Source organism: Notamacropus eugenii, chromosome 2 (assembly GCF_028372415.1).
Source record: "Notamacropus eugenii isolate mMacEug1 chromosome 2, mMacEug1.pri_v2, whole genome shotgun sequence".
NCBI classification, from domain to species: domain Eukaryota; kingdom Metazoa; phylum Chordata; class Mammalia; order Diprotodontia; family Macropodidae; genus Notamacropus; species Notamacropus eugenii.
Window position 1 is genome coordinate 483,610,577 of NC_092873.1, and position 16,929 is coordinate 483,627,505.

General features: G+C 36.6%; 1 pseudogene; it reads right to left on the reverse strand.

Moving 5' to 3' along the window:
• Positions 1–7,789: 7,789 nt before the first annotated feature.
• LOC140523205 (ras-related protein Rap-1b-like) lies at positions 7,790–10,761 on the reverse strand (annotated as a pseudogene).
• Between the last annotated feature and the right edge of the window lie 6,168 nt (positions 10,762–16,929).

Genomic DNA, 16,929 nt, shown 5'->3' on the forward strand with positions numbered 1-16,929 from the left:
TACTTCAATATGCATTCAGAGTCCTTCAGTTCTTTATCTGAATGTGCATAGCATTTTCCTTCATGAGTACTTTGTACTTGTCAGATCATTGTCTTGCTGAAAAGATCTGAGTCATTCATAGTTGATCATCACATTATGTTGCTGATGATATGCACAATATTTTCTTAGCTCTGTTCATTTCAGTTTGCATCAATTCGTGTAAGTCTTCCCAGGTTTTTCTGAAATCTCCTTGTTTATCATTTCTTACTGCACAATAGCATTCCATTAGATTCATATACCACAGTTTGCTCAGCCATTCCCCAATTGAAGGACATTCCCTCAATTACCAATATTTTGTCACCACAAAAAAGGGCTGCTACAAATATTTTTGGACATGTAGGTCTTTTTGACTTTTTTATGATCTTTTGGGATACAAACCAGTAGTGGTATTTCTGGATCAAAGGGTGTGTGCACAGTTCGGTTGTCCTTTGGGCATAGTTCCAAATTGCTCTCCAGAAAGGCTGGAACAGTTCACAACTCCCCCAACAGTACATTAGTGTCCCAATTTTTCCACATCCTCTTCAACATTTAAAATTTTCCTTTTTTTGGTCATATTAGATAATCTGATGTGTACCTCAGAAGTGTTTTGATTTGCATTTCTTTAGTCAAAAGTAATTTAGAGGACTTTTTTACATGGGTATAGATAACTTTGATTTCTTCATCTGAAAACTCTATGTTTATATCCTTTGACCATTTATCAATTGGAGAATGGCTTGTATTCTTATAAATTTGACTCAGTTCTCTACATATTTGGAAATTATGGCTTTTATCAGAGATACTTGCTGTAAAATTTATTTCCTAGCTTTCTGCTTTCCTTCTAATCTTGGTTGCATTGATTTTGTCTGTACAAAAGCTTTTTATTTTAATATATTCAAATTATTTATTTTACATTTCATAATGCCTGTAACTAACTTCTTTAAGAATTTAGATGCTATGTCACATGGTGCATTTATATTTAGTATTGATATTACTTCATTGTCTGTGGTACCTTTTAGCAAGATGTAGTTTCCTTCCTTATCTCTTTTAAATAGATCTGTTTTTGCTTTTACTTGATCTGAGATCAGAATTTCTACCTCTGCATTTTTTCACTTCAGGTAAAATGTAATAGGTTCTGTTCCAGCCCTTACCTTCACTCTGTGTGTATGTCTCTGCTTTAAAAGTGTTTCTTGTAAACAGCATATTGTAGGATTCTGGTTTTTTATTCAATCTGCTATCTACTTCCATGTAACAGGAGAGTTCATCCCATTCACATTCACAGTTATGATTACTGTTTATTTCCCTCCATCCTATTTTTCCTCCTATTTGTCTTCTCTCTCTTTTCACCCTCTCCCTCCTCACCATTGTTTTGCTTCTGTCTACCACCTCTTCTGATCTGTCCTTCCTTTTGTCAGCCCCCCCCCCTTTACTTCATCTCTTCCCCACATCAGGTAAGATAGATTTCTATATTCTTGATGGTGAATATTATTCCCTCTTTGAGCCAATACCGATGAGAATAAGGTTCAAGTATCACCATTGGCCACGCCCCCATTTTCTACCCACACTGTAATAGGTCTTTTGCGCTACCTCATGTGAAATAATTTATCCCATTCTAACTCTCCCTTCCTTCTGCACCCAGTGTACTCCTCTTTCTTGTTCCTTAATTTTTTTATATCATTCCCTCAAATTCACCTTATACCTGTACCCTCTGTTTATGTATATTCCTTCTAGCTATACTATTAGTGATGGAGCAGCTAGATGATGCAGTGGATAGAGCACCAGGAGGACCTGAGTTCAAATCTCACTTCAGACACTTGACACTCACTAGCCGTGTGACCTTGGACAAGTCACTTAACCCCAATTGCCTCATGTTGGGTCATCTCCAGTCATCCTGTTGAATATCTGGTCACTGGATTCAGATGACTCTGGAAGAGAAGTGAGGCTGGTGACCGCACAGCCTTCCCTCACTCAAAACAAAGTCAAGTGCAAGTCATGTCATCATTACTCTGATGGCATGGGCTTCTTTGGCAACAAAGGACTAACACACACACACTATTAGTGAGAAAATTTTTAAGAATTGCAAGTATCATTTTCCCATGTAGGGATGTAAACAGTTTAGTTCTGTTGAATCTCTTATGTTTTCTTTTCCCTTTTTACCTATTTATACTTTTCGTGGGTCTTGATTTGGAGATCAGTTTTTTTGGTTTAATTTTTTTCTCCTTATAAAAGCTTGAAATCTTTCTGTTTCATTGAATCACCATTTTTTTCTTTGATGTACTATGCTGAATTTTACTGGATAAGTGATTCTTGGTTGTAATGCTAGCTCCTTTGCCTTCCAGAAAGTCATGTTCCATGACTTCTGCTCTTTTAAGGTTGCGGCTGCTAAATTCTATGTAATCCTGATTGTGGCTACCCTATATTTCAATTGTTTCTGGCCACTTGCAGTATTCCTCTCCTTGATAATTCTGATAATTCTGGCCATAATGTTCCTTGGAGTTTTTTCATTTTAGAATCTCTTTCGGGAGGTGATAGGTAGATTATTTCAATGCTTATTTTGCCCTCTGATTCCAGAATATCAGAGAAGTTTTCTGTGATAATTTCCTTACAGATGCTGTTCAAGTCCTCCTTTTGATTATGGCTTTGAGGTGGTCCAGTGATTCTGATATTGTCTCTCCTGGGTCTATTTTCCAGATCAGTTGTTTTTCTCATGAGGTATTTTACATTTTCTTATATTTTTTTCATTCTTTTGAATTTGTTTGATGGATTCTTGATGTCTTATAGAATCATTAGCTTCCACTTGCCCATTTCTAACTTTCAAGGAGTTGTTTTCCTTAATTATCTTTTGTGCTTTCTTTTCTATTTGACCAATTGTACATTTTAAGGAGTTGTTTTCTTCAATGGATTTTTATATCTCCCTTTCCATTTGCTAAATTCTACTCTTTAAGCAATTGTTTTCTTTTCCAAATTCTTGATTTTTTTTATAATTCTCTTGTATCAATCTCATTTCTTTTCCCAAGTTTTCTCCTACCCCTCACATATGATTTTTAAGTCCCTCTTCCTTGAGTTCTTTCTGATCTTGAGACCACTTTCCATTTTTCTTTGGGGTTTTGTCCATAGCTGTTTTGACATTGTTGTCATCTTCTGAGTTTCTGTCCTGATCTTCCCTGTCACCATGATAGTTTTCTATGATCAGGTTTTGTTGTTGTTTTTTGCTCAGCTTTTTTGGCCCTTTTCCTTTATTTTAAATTAGACCTATGCACCCAAGCTTGAAGGGGCACTGTATCAGTCTTCTTGTGCCAGGGGCTGCAGGCCCTAGCTGTTTATCTGGTGCTGCACTGATGTTGCCCTGAGGCCCATGGGGAACTCTAGTGTCTGCGCTGCACTGAGGGGTGGAGTTGGGGTGGATGACATGGCTGGAGGCCATAGGTGTCTGGCAGCTTACCTGGTGCTTACTCTGGGTCCTACTGCTAATGTATGGGATATACTGAAGCTGGTAGAGTGTCTATATTTCTCTGGGAATACACTGAAGCATGTGGTGGTCTGGCACTGGTGACTGCCTGTTTGCCCAAGACTATGCTGACTCAAATGGTGGAGGCCTGTTTGTTTAGGCACACATAGGGTCAACATTTACCTGTTTGACCAGGACTATATTGAAGTACATGGGGGTGTGGTCCCTGGAGGCTGCCTGTTGCTCAGGGCTATGCTGAAGCGCTTGTTCAGTTCTTGGATCTGGAGTCTGTTCATCACTGTGGCTATGCTGACGCACATGATAGGACCTGGTGTGGATATTTTCTACTCCACCTAGCTGGGGCTCAGGATCTTCTAATGGTTTGTTGAGATGGGGCTTGTCGGGATGTTTCCTGCTCTAGACCACACTTCCCTTTTACCCAAGTAAGATGGACATTTCGCATCAATCTTCCAAGTTTCTTAGGTTCAAAGATTGTTTCACCTTATCTTATTACTAGTTCTGCTATTGGTTTTGGGGCACTATTTTATGGTTGTTTAAAGGTGAATATGAGAGAGTTATGGAGATTTACTATTTACTCAGTCAACTTGACTTCTGTATAGTTTGGGTCAGAACTTTTCCTTGATACCCACTAATTAACACTAGAATGATCAGGTGTGTCAATTGATGAAAGAAATTATTATAATTTTACCTTCTGATAAAATTTTCATCCTCATCTCTATTTTCTTCATCTAACGGATTTTTTAAAAATGTGTCAATTGATGCAACTTGGTCTGTCAACTTATTATTAAGTTCTGATCCTTCAAGTATTAATAGTACCTGATTGAAACAGTAATGGTCTCACAATACTGGGAGATTCAACTCAGTTCAAAGAAATAGTTCTCTAGAAGTCTCTTGTGGAATTTGTCCAGACCTCTCCCAAGCTACAATGAATATTTTTGTAATCTTCAAGGTTCTCATGCCCTGAGACTGTGTCACAAGTAAGATAGTGTTGTATCAAAGTAGTGAAATACTTTTGCAGAAATCTGTATTCCAGTGAATTCTGCTTTTGTGGATTCCATTATAAGAAACATCCAGTGAATGGCATAGTACATTGTTTTTCCTATTGATTTTATATATTTGTCTCACTATTCTATTTAATATAAGTTAGTACCTCATCCCCTGCGTGCCTGAAAACCACACTGAATATATATCTGGATGAAGATCACTTAGAGGCCTTTTAATATATTGTTGAATTCCTTTAATTTCTCACTTACAAGTATCCTTTCTTCCCTAGCAACTCCTCTGACTGACTCTTCCCTTTGCCAACAAAATATCATTTCTAAACTTTGTAGCTTTATTTTTCCACAAATCATGGAAAGTGTTATTGAGTAGATCCCAAAGCATCTGGAAAAAAAACACAGTTGACAAATTTCCCTATGTTAAATGCTTTGAAGGTTTCTAGTGTCTAAAAGGAATTTAATGGATTAGGATGTACATGATGAAGCTGCATGTGAGACTGGAATGTGCACAGATTGAAGTTGTTTCTGGGAAAGGCACTTGGAACAGACTGGGGGTTCTGGGTTCTGTCTCTGTCACTTTCTTCAGTTCGTAGAAGTACACAGTCATGGGCATATGGATTCTGGGCCTCACTAAACTGTTGTTTTATCTGACAGTTTGGTGAGTACAAGAAACCCATCTTGAAAGAAAGAAGGAAAGGGAGGAAGAAAAGAAAGAAAGGGAGTAAGAGAGAGAGCAAAAGAAAGAACTATGGAATGCAAATGGAACAAAATTGATTAAGCAACATGTGAATCCCCCAAAGCAGGAATTGTTATTATGCTATCATACTCAAAATGTCAAGAAAATAGAAATATCAAGATGGAAAAGGGAAAACTCCATTATCCTTACAGGAACCAAAGAAAAAGGAACCCATATAAAATGTGCACTTACCAGTACACATCTGCATCACAAAGAAAAGAAACAATTGAATTGCAAGCTTGTCAAAGCTGGAGAAATCTAACAGAAATATTAATAAGACAGAAAATATAGAACTGAACAAGCTTGGAGAATTTGGAACTATGAAAGAGTCATAGTATCTTCTGAATGAGAACATTATAGAATGCACATATTTCTCAGGAGCAATTTTGATACAAATAGAACATCACAAACATATGTGAGACATTACAAACACTTGTGAAAAAGCAGGGTTCTAAATTTATACATAATAATGCAATAAAAAACATCCCTTATAAAACAAAACACAATAAAAATAGAAATAATACAGGGAATAAAAGGAAATGAAACAGACCTAAAGAGAGTGATGATGATAAGATGACACACTAAAATTCCTAGGATGCAACAGAAGCAGTCCTCAAAGGAAAATAATATTAAAATTAAAAATATTAAAAAGCCTAAATTAACAAATAAATTATTTATGGTTGGAATGAAAATTTAAAAATGAGAAAATCAGCAAATACATACTAAAAATAAAATCTTCAAATTTAGAGGAGGTACAGATAAATTGGTCTGACATAGGCAATATAAAAGCACAACCATTTTAAGGCATGTTCCTCCAGATATGCTGGGACACAACTCTCAAGTTTCCCAATAACACAAGAGTAAGAATATTTTTCCTTCCTTATATAATGGAAGAAATCTCCCTTACTCAATATGCTATGAGGTTTCTTTCAATTTTTCCTCATGTCATGCATCGAGTAATCAAACATTTAGTAAATGCCATGCACTGTCCTAGATATTAAAGATTCCAAAATGAAAACCATGTCTGAAATACCATGACCTCAAACATCTCATATATGATGGAGAAAATAAGACATTTACAGAAAAAAGAATAAATTGAAAAATATACAAGGCAGATAGTTACTAATATTAAGATTTACAAAGCAGTTTATATGCTCTCTCATTTGAGCCTCATAACAACCTGGTTAGACAAATGGTGTTACAGATCTGAATTCAAATCTGATCTCAGACACAAGTTGTGTGACACTAGTGTGGGAAAGTCACTTAACCCTGTTTGCCTCAGTTTCCTCATCTGTAAAATGAGCTAGAAAAGAAAATGACATACCACTCTAGTATTTTTGGAAAGAAAACCCAAAATGGGGTCTCCAAGAGTAGGACAAAACTGAAATGACTGAACAAAGAAATTATTATCCCCATTTTGTAGATGAAAAATGGAGTATAAAAGAGGCTATGTTTTGCTCAGTCATATGGCCAGTCCAGATCATGACATAGAATAGAAAAGAATGAGCAACCTACTGAGTTAGTCAATTAATATACATATACATATACATTATTTTTATAATGTAAGCCCTTGCAAGGAAATCCAGTTATTGAACTACTGATGCTGTTATACAAAATTGTACCACTTTAATTGAGGCTTTTAGTTTATATTTGGTGATTTCAAAGTAGTTGTAACTAGACTTGTCAGTTTAAATGCTATGTATCTCTTTTGCACACACACACCACCTTTACACCCAAACATTAAATCCATGCAAAGTAATAGGGCATCATTGAATAAATCTACAAAAAGTTAGTTATTGCAACTTGGGCCCTGTGACCAATTACACATAATGAAAGTGATTTCCCACATTCATATACACAATACTTTTCCACCATTTAACATCTCAGCCAAAAGAAAAGAGAAACACACAATATATGATTGAAAAATCTGGACATTGCCTTCCCAATGGATATGAAAGTTAATATCTTTTGTCTAAAACATTATGCTGAGAGGAATAGCTTATTTTTTAAAAACAAGATCGCTGTCTCCTCAGGTTTTTCAAAACTTAAAAACACCCCAGCTACATAACTGTGTTAATCAAAGTCTTTTTGTATAATAATGATGAACTTGTAGTATTTTAAATCACAATAAGCTACAAATATTGAAGAAGCAAAGTCATCTGGAGTAGTCTATATAGGAACTCTTTGGATTTCTTCTATAGTACAGTGTTATAATAGTGACACTTTTAGGATTTGCATTATTGTGCTCTCCAGTAGAAAGCATGCGACACTATTTCCATACATGTACAACATTGACAGATGAACAATGTCTTTCACAATAATACCGAATATAGCCTCTGGTTTTACCAAATGCATACTCAGACTATTATAAGTAAAAATCTCTTGGGATACTGCAAAGTGACTAGAATGTACACACTCATATAACAGCTTTCATTCACTTCTTAAACGGTACTGCCATAGGAAAGTCCACTTATGATGTTGGGTAGGTTTGATAAACTTCAAATTCTGTTGGCCTTTCTGAATTAGGCAATTGTTCTTCAGATCTGGTTAGAGCTTTAAGGCATCTATATATTAAAGCAATTGGCTTGATGATTTATTTGCCCTCCCAGGCAAAGGAGTTTTTCTGTTAATTTGCACGAGTAGGTCATAAAAATCTCATCAACATTATCTTTGATAGAGAAGATCTAAGAATGCATAGTTGTTCCATTGTCTTATTAGGTTCTGTCCTTGCTCTTTTCCTACAGCTCTTTCAATTCTTTTACAAGTCACACTTATTACCAACAAGAATCATCGGCATCTTATCAATGTCTTTATCTTGAAGTATCTGTTCTGGAAGATCTTGTAAACTATTAAATGCTGATTGTGCTGTGATAGAATAGATAATTGCTAAGCCTTATCCATTTTCATATACAAATCTCTCATTGCTATAAACTGTTCCATTCCTGTAGTGTCCAAGATTTGAAGCATGCACTGTTGAGTATCTACTTCAATTTGCTGTCTGTGTAAATCTTCTATCATAGGATCATATTTTTCAACAAATATTCCTTGAACAAACTATAGTCAGGGAAGATTTTCCACCAGCTCCTCAGCCAAGAACCACTAGCTTTTATTCATATGTAGTGAAAGGTTGTAGTCCATACTTCAGTATTCAGGGTGCCACCACTTAGTCTCCTGGAGGGCCCCATCTCTAAGAACCAGGCTCTCTCTCCCCCCTTCTCTGGCTCTGCTTTCTGACTGCCAAAAGTACCACCTCCCTTCTCTTCCTCCTCCTTCTCCTCTGCAGCTACTGCTCTGGTTACTTCCATGTCTGACTCTCATCGGATGGATTTTAGAAGAGAACAACACAAAGAAACTGACAAGAACAAATAGTTTGGATTTCATTAGGGAATGTCTCCAGGGTTTTTTGTTTGTTTGCTTCTTTTAATGATCTCTAGCACAAAAGTTTGTCTTTCAACTCTGATGCTGTATGGTAGTTAATCATTGAATGCAACAATATACAAAGAATCAGAATTGAAGGTAATTCAAACCGATATGGCTAGATACATAGTAGATATAAGTAGATTACAGCATGTTGTCAATAATGGAAGCAGAAAAAGAAGAAAAAACATTATCAAGTATATGTGTCATGGGAAAAGGATAAGTATGTCTCACTGCAGACAAAGACCAAAGATGCAAGATGGCCAGTACAACCATACAGAACACTCCCAGGATATTTAGGCAGGTCATCCATGGAGAACTTATGGAAAGTGTGAGCAAGAATCAGGAAGGATGAGAAATTTTCAATAGTTACAAATGCCAACATCAGAGGGAGCACCCACTGTCATGAAATCATGGTTATTGTTATGTTTGAAAATTAATGTAAACTGAGAGACAATGGTTTGAGCATGATCAATTTATTAGTTATGCTAGCAGTTCCCAGTAAACTATGATCTCTCAATAACCAAAGTTGACAAGGTATGGCTTACTAAACCTCATATAGTTTTGCTAAGTGCCAAAGAACAAAGAACACAATTGGGTAAAAAGGGAAAATAGTACAATTGGTTATATCAAGGAGAGAAGGCTAGCACCCACATGGGACTAATTACCAGTCCTCTCTGTCATTAAAGAATGCTTGATTGATTCATGGGACCCATCTATGTCTTGTTATCTTTGCTAGGGATCTAAACTACCAGACTTGCTGTCTCCTTGAAAGAGATTAAAAACTCTCTTAAATTAAACAAAAACAGGCAAGGCAGACTGCATATCTTTTAGGGATAACAAGTTAACTTGTTGGGCTTAACAGATATCCAGGAAGTATCTCAGGGGGTATAAGTATGAGAGATAACTTTTCTTTTAAGCTAAGTCAGAGGGAAATCCGAATTCCTAAGCACAACTCAAAGACATAGAAAGGTGGTTTTAGACAGATGTAGACTCAATTATAAAAATAAATACAGCATAAAATACATTACATTGTAGAATCAATACAACAGAAATCAATATAGTAGAAACTAGAGGTAATAACAATTTTTATCTTTTCACTATTGGTATGATAAATATTGTATGTAATAAAATATTTGTTGAATTAAACTAAATGGAGTTAGTTACTTAATATGGGAATCCTTAATTGTCAATAAAAATAATTTGAGGTTTTTCCCCTTAGTTATTTTTTAACTGTTACATTAAAGTAGCATGAATAACTTCATTTTGCCCGTTATCCACCATTTTGTGAATGAAGTCTCAACTTCATGAACGTCACCTGATTTTGGAGAAGTCACTCTCCCTCCCAGCTGTCACTCAACTTAAGGAATGTCACTAATCTACCCCTCTCCCTCTCATCTCAGTGTCTCCCAATCCCCTCCACAAATAAGAAACCAAGTGTCTCAGTCACTTCATTCTGTTTTTTCCCTCCTATCAACTGTATATTCCTATATAGAAACCAAGGTTCTTGTATTATTGAGAACCTTGGACCTCATTTGTTTCTGCGACTGCGTGCCTTGCTAAATAAATTTGTATGGATGATAGTTTTTTTTTTAATTCTGTTGTAACATGTAGACATGGTCCTATGATTATGTTAGGGTTGCCTTTATTATTTATATCTATATGAATGACATGATCAAAATTTAGCAATTTTGATCCTCTATCAACCAAATCAGAATGACAAGCAGTCAGTCTAATAAATGAGGCATAACTGATTTTGTCCAATATCAATTAATCCTTATTGGTTACCCATTCAGAAGAAGACTTAATAGATAATTTAGTTACTGCCTCTCTAGATAATCAACCCTGATAAATAAACTTAATCCTTATGTGACATTGGACAAGTCACTTAACCTCACTGTAAAACCTCATCTGTAAAAAGAAGAGGTTGAAGTGAATGACCTCAGGTGCTTTCGGACTCTAATTCAGATCATTCAACAGTGGGCTGACTGGCTTTCTGCCATAGGCAATACATTTCCACAAAGCAGTGGGGTAGGTTCCACACTCAAGGCTGCCCCTGGGTACTGTATCTTCTTTACATCCCTTCTTCTCTTCCCTTTGATGCCCCCTTCTTGAGCAGCCAGCATCCCTATTCAGGCCCAAGTTCTTTCTTCCTACTTGCCTCTTCTCCCTTTGCTTCAACAACTTGCTAAATGACTGATTAGCTAATCTCTACTCAACTAATTCAAGGATTCCTGGTACCATTTTAAAGGACACAACTCATACAAACTAAAACCTTGACTCAAATGCCCAATTATGGGAATTTCAGGCACCTGGCAAACAGGTGAAGAAGATATTTTAGTGCACAGCACTTATAGCTGTTAACTACCAACTCTACCAGTGAAGCAGTCACATCTTTGACTGTACAACACATACAAGCCATATATTAGGAAATGCTTTGCATGTTGAAGATCTAGTTAGGGAGGACATACTCTTCTCCTTTATTGTTTAGGTTATAAGGGTTACCATGGTAGATTTAATAATGTCTAGTTCCTGCTCCTAAGGAAAGGTGCTTGGGGTACAGGGAAACTTAGTTGAAGGAATTGTAGTATATAGAACAATATTTCCCAACTTTAAGTTGGGAACCTCAGATCACTCCCCTCCTCCTTTCCTCACTCTCTAAAAAGCCCATACCCCAGAACTATTGAGGATTCAGTCCCTCTCCTTCTCCCTCTGCCACTCAGCATGCCTTATCCTTTAGCCCATTTTTTTCAACCCAAACTATGCTACAAACAATAAAATACTTTAATATTCCACCTTCTACAGCCTCATTAGCTGTTCTCCATTCTTTGGAGCTCAAGGAGAGGGATGCAGAATGTAGGAAAGCAAATGACAATAAAGAGTTTGCCTTCTAAGTTGACAGGTTTAACTAGTAAGGATTTTTGATAGCGAAAGTTTGTGGACAAGTAAACCTATTTTTTAGAGGCCATGGAGTTGAAGTTGGGAAATATTAGTCTATGCGTACTATAATTCCATCAGATAGGTTTTTTAGTACCCCAAGCACCTTTCCCGATGAATAATAAACTAGAAGCAAATAGGGTCTGAGCATACAAATTTGATAGTCAACGCAAGCCACTGAATGTGGCTGCCAGCAAGCTATCCTTTCTTGTCTCCCCAATTTTGCTGTATGTGATTTGGGGGTTACTAGAAGTATGTGGCATAAACCACAAACCTAGATCAACACAGATACCCGTGAATACTTTTCCCACTCCAGAAAATGATACAAGACAGTAAACACAAGGTCAAACACCAAAGCATGGGCTTTCCCTTCTTCTAAACTTTGTTGACCTGTCCGCAAGCATTCCACTACTTATTCTGTGTCATGTATCAGGTCTTGACGAATAATACATCTACTCTATAGCAAGTAAATACTAGTCTTTGTATCCACCAAAGCATTCATTTGCAAGTGCACCTTCTATAATTTGGCAGTGGGAAATACCTGGGACAGAAGGCGCAAACAACTGCTGCATTCCCTATGTTCTATAATCTTATTGTGGGGAGAATTCTCCAACTACAGTCCATAAGACCACACCCAAACCCACTTATACCTCCCCATATATCATAGTTCTATAACCTCCAATCTCTTTACAATGGCTATATGGCTGGAGCAGCAACTAGCCCAAAATGAACCTGGGTCAAACTCAGTGGAATGGGGAAGGGTAGGAAGGGTAAGTAGGGTTATAGCACTGAAGGCACGGCCTCCACAGGTTCCACCACACTTGGGTTTGTGTCTTCTGTGTTTTTTGATATTTAAAAAATTTAATATCTTAGAGGTCCAGGGTCTATATCTACTTCTGAGTTCATTTCATTCTGATTTGGAATAGGTTGCAATAGAAGATTAAATTACATAGTGATTAACTATATAGCTTAGTTTGAAGGGGTATTGTTTTGTGTTATTCAGTATCGCTGAAGATTTTATGTCTGCTGTTTGGCTAGTACTATAGGCAATAAATAGTGAAATGATTATTTTAAGAATTTTATTAATAAAGAAGGCATAATGAGCAGGACCATTTTAACTAATCTCTTACCTCCCAGAGCTGGCAGCATGGCATAGATTTCAGGAAACATAGGTTCTGGCCTTGCTTGTGCTACTAACTGATTCTGCAAACTTGGATCATTCATTTAAGTTCTATGCCTCAGTTTCTTCTTCTTCTTTACTAATTTAAAATTCCTATTTTAAATTTTCAAATTTAAACACAAAAAACAGTATTTCTGCATGCAAAGAAGGAAATAAAAAGATCATTTTCTATGAAACTATGAATATCTCTTTCATGTTCCTTGTTTTTTTAAAAATTAAATTCTAAATTTTGTATATTTTTGCAAAATTGTCCTTTTGGTCTGTACTAATTTTTGCGCTTATCTGTGCATTTTTTGAAATGTTTTGACGGACACTTTTTTTGACATCACTTTTACTAAACCTTTCACTCTCCACCCTCAGCCATATACCAATTAACCAAGAAAGAAGAGGTGGGAGAACCTTGTAAGAACTAAGAGATTCAAGAAAATGAATACATAATAGCTATGTCCAAAAATACATCTCTTTTTGCACCCTCCTTGTAATCCTTTTGGCTTTCATCACCCTTTTATCTGGAGGTAGGTAATATGTTTCTTCATGGGTCTTCTGGAGACATCGCTGGTCATGCCATTGATGAGAACTTATACTATCCAGGATTCCCTGAAATCAACTGTTTTGTCTTTTTTTTTTTTTTTTTTGCAGCACAATAATATTGCATTCCATTCTTAAATTTAAGTGTGTTCAACAATTCCTCAATTGTCTAAAGAGTCAATCTAAGGCACCCCTTTAGATTCTTGCATTTTTGTTTTTTCCTCCTTTTAATTCCTCCTTAAGAATTAAGAAATTTCTTATACTTTCAGCTACTTCCTCCCCAATATTGTCCCCCTGCTAACTCCTTTCCCTGCTTTATCCGCGTTTTTTTCTTTATTGAGTTAGATGTATTTTACACCAAAGTATGTGTGTGTGTGTGTGTGTGTGTGTGTGCGCGTGCGTGTGTGTGTGTGTGTGTGTGTGTGTGTGTGTGTGTGCATTCAGCTCTCCTGTGTTTATTCTGGTAAAAGTGATGCTCATCTAATGTCTACTCATTCCCCATCATACTTTCCTTTGTGTTCATCAGTCAATAAGCATTCATTAAATACCTACTATGTGCCAGGCCCTCTGCTAAGCACTGGTGCTTCTTAACATAAAGGAAGATAGCACCTTCCCTCAAACAGTTAACATATTGATTGGCAGAGATAACATAAAAGGAAGCTGAAAAGGAAACGGGACAGTGGGGAAGTCTGGAGCATCAGAAGCAGAGCTTGGAGAGGGACAAAGAATGGCTGTCTTGGACCTTTCCTCAAAACAAAGTTTCTAGGAAAGATTACCAATATAAGAAAGGGGTTGTAGAGTTGGAGGAGATGATCCAAAGTAAGAAGGCCACAAGAATAAAAGGAAGTTCCAGGTGAGAAGGCAGCTGCAGAAGCAAATGAATATTGTTCAGTAAACACAAAGACCCCGATACTTGGAATATGGAATCACTTGATTAAAAAAACTGCCCCCACACCCCATACCTTACACCAAATAAGCTCCAAATAGATACATGAACCAGATGAAAAAAGATCATATCATAAACAAATTAGGAAAACAAAAAAGTTCCTATAAGATAAATTGGGAAAGATGGCAAAAAAAAAAATGTGAAATGTTAATGGGGCAATGGGAAAGCAGCACATTGATGAATTATTATAGGTGGAGTATACTATACACAACCCCTTTCAATTTCTCAAATAAATTTCCTTTTCTTAATTTTTTTGCACTCATGTTGACATTCCCTAGTTCCTATTCAGCTTTGGCTTTCTTATCAGAATTGCTTGAAAATCATCTTTTCCCCTACAGATCTATTTTCTCCGCTTCATTTGGTTGAACTGCGGTGTTTTATGTCTTCCTAATGAAATAGCACCTTTGCTTTTACATATTCTTTGGCCTATTCTAAAGTCTATAACTTCCCTGACTTCTATTTACTGTTTTGCTTCCAAAAATGGTTTCTTCACCGTTCCCTATTCATGATGATCGTCTCTGTAGCTAATGTTTGCTGAGAGGGAGCTAATTTGGCAATATTAAACTGTTACTCTTCCTTCAGTAGTAATTGGGGAAAGTGGCATGTGTCCTGAGGCTCAGTTCCAAGTGTTATATCCTTAAATTTGCAGCTATTTGATGTATGGTGAATGGATACAATTCTAGACTAATATCCCTCTTGCATAAGAGGTAAAGGAAAAGAAGCAAGTGCCTTGTTAGAGCCCTCCTCTTGCTCCTTCTCCAAGATGGATATTTTAGCATCCCTTGGAGAGAGATGGACCAGATCGCAGATCAAATATCTATTACCGCCATATGCTATCAAGTCATTTCTTTTTAAAAAATACTTAGACAACAACCACAAAACTATCTTACATTTATTAAAGGAACAACATGGACTAGATGGCTGCTCTGCTGTCCTCTAATTCTAAAATTTCGTGAGTCACCCTTTCTAGAAAAAGGTGCCTTTGATGCACAGAAATGGGACAAAAGCAGGTGTGTCTAAGAACACTTAGTGTTTATGTTCTGCATTCTGGTTTTGATTATATACTTCTCAATTGAACTAATGTGTATCGTGTTATATAAAGGTCAGCAATCATCATCATCATCTGTATTATATTTAATATAATCCAGCAGGGTAGGAAGCTTCTTACATCTATCCCTTGTATTTCCTATATTGTCTATCATGTGTACATAGTAGAAACTCAATCAGTATTTGTTAAATTAATAGGGCACGCATTGGAGAGGCGGTAGTGAATAAAACAGGATTTGAAATTGGAGAAGCTTAGTTCAGACGTTTGTTTTATTATGTAATTGAACTTGGGCAAGTTGCTTCACTTTTCTAGATATGTATTCTTTTTTTCCCCTTATTCCATAAAATGAAGGGTCTGGACTATATTTTCCAGAGTAATCTTCTGTGCATGCTTATTGAATATCATTCCTTCAAGTTTCAGAGATTTGTATTTCTCCCCCGGTTATTAATGTAGTTACTTGAGTTTATTTAAGTGAATAAAAAGTCAAGGATGCACCTGAGTAAGTCTCTCCCTCCTTCACAATCTCTCTCTCTCTCTCTCTCTCTCTCTCTCTCTCTCTCTCTCTCTCTCTCTCTCTCTCTCTCTCTCTCTCTCTCTCTCTCTCTCAGCATGGCTGAAAATGAGGAGCTTTAGCTAATTAAATATACTATAGTAGTGTAACTATATTGAGCATACCAGTTGGGAGTTCAAGGTGGTTAAAGAGGAACACCTTCTCTCTGGGCCATCCTTCTATGGCAGAGCCAATCTTTATCAATTCTTCTCCTCTGGCATCTTTATGGCTGTTACTTTCCCTCAGTCACTATATGCTAATCCTCCATTAGGAGGGAGAAAACAATGAGACTCTTTAACCTACAGAGAAGAACTAATGCATCTGAGGTCCCCAGGGTAGTTGTCTTCTGAGGAAAGGATCTCCTGTGCACTTCTTGCCAAGCCTATTTGCCCCAACACCATTATTTGGCTTACTTGTGCTCAGAGTTGTAATAAGATCTGAATTTCCATGGCATTTTTCTTTTATTCCTAATATTTTAGGGAGATTCATAATTCAATTTATAAGAAACAATATCTCTGGTTCATAACAGAGCCAGTAGCCAGAGGAAATATCCACTGATTCATAATGAGAATTGTCTTTTTATGTTTTGAGAGTAACTCTAGTTCATCAATCCACTTCCTATGCACATCACACACACACACATGCACACACACACACACACACACACACACACACATACACACACACATACCCCTCAGTATCTTACATAAACAAGTTTCTTTTAGAAAACACTTAGCCAATACAGAAAACAAAAGTATTTAAATAGCAGATGGTCGAGTGTAAGGTGGAGTTCATCCTTTTGGTCACCAGTAGACAAGGAGTAGCTATGGTCTATATTCTCTTGACATTCATTTAAAATCACAATTGGGGAAACCTTGTATACCTCAAAAATCCTTTCAGTGCATTACTAGTTTTTTGGGGTTTTTTTATCATTGCCTACTTTCTTGAATAACTAACACTAATTATAGAATTGCTACCATGATAGGGACTGTAAAATAATTTTAAATTTAAAAGGACTCCTTATAATCAGAACCTTGGAGACTCATTAGACTGTCCTAGTATGTGAAGGTAGTGTCAGACTTGGAGACCAGGAGACCTGAAATCA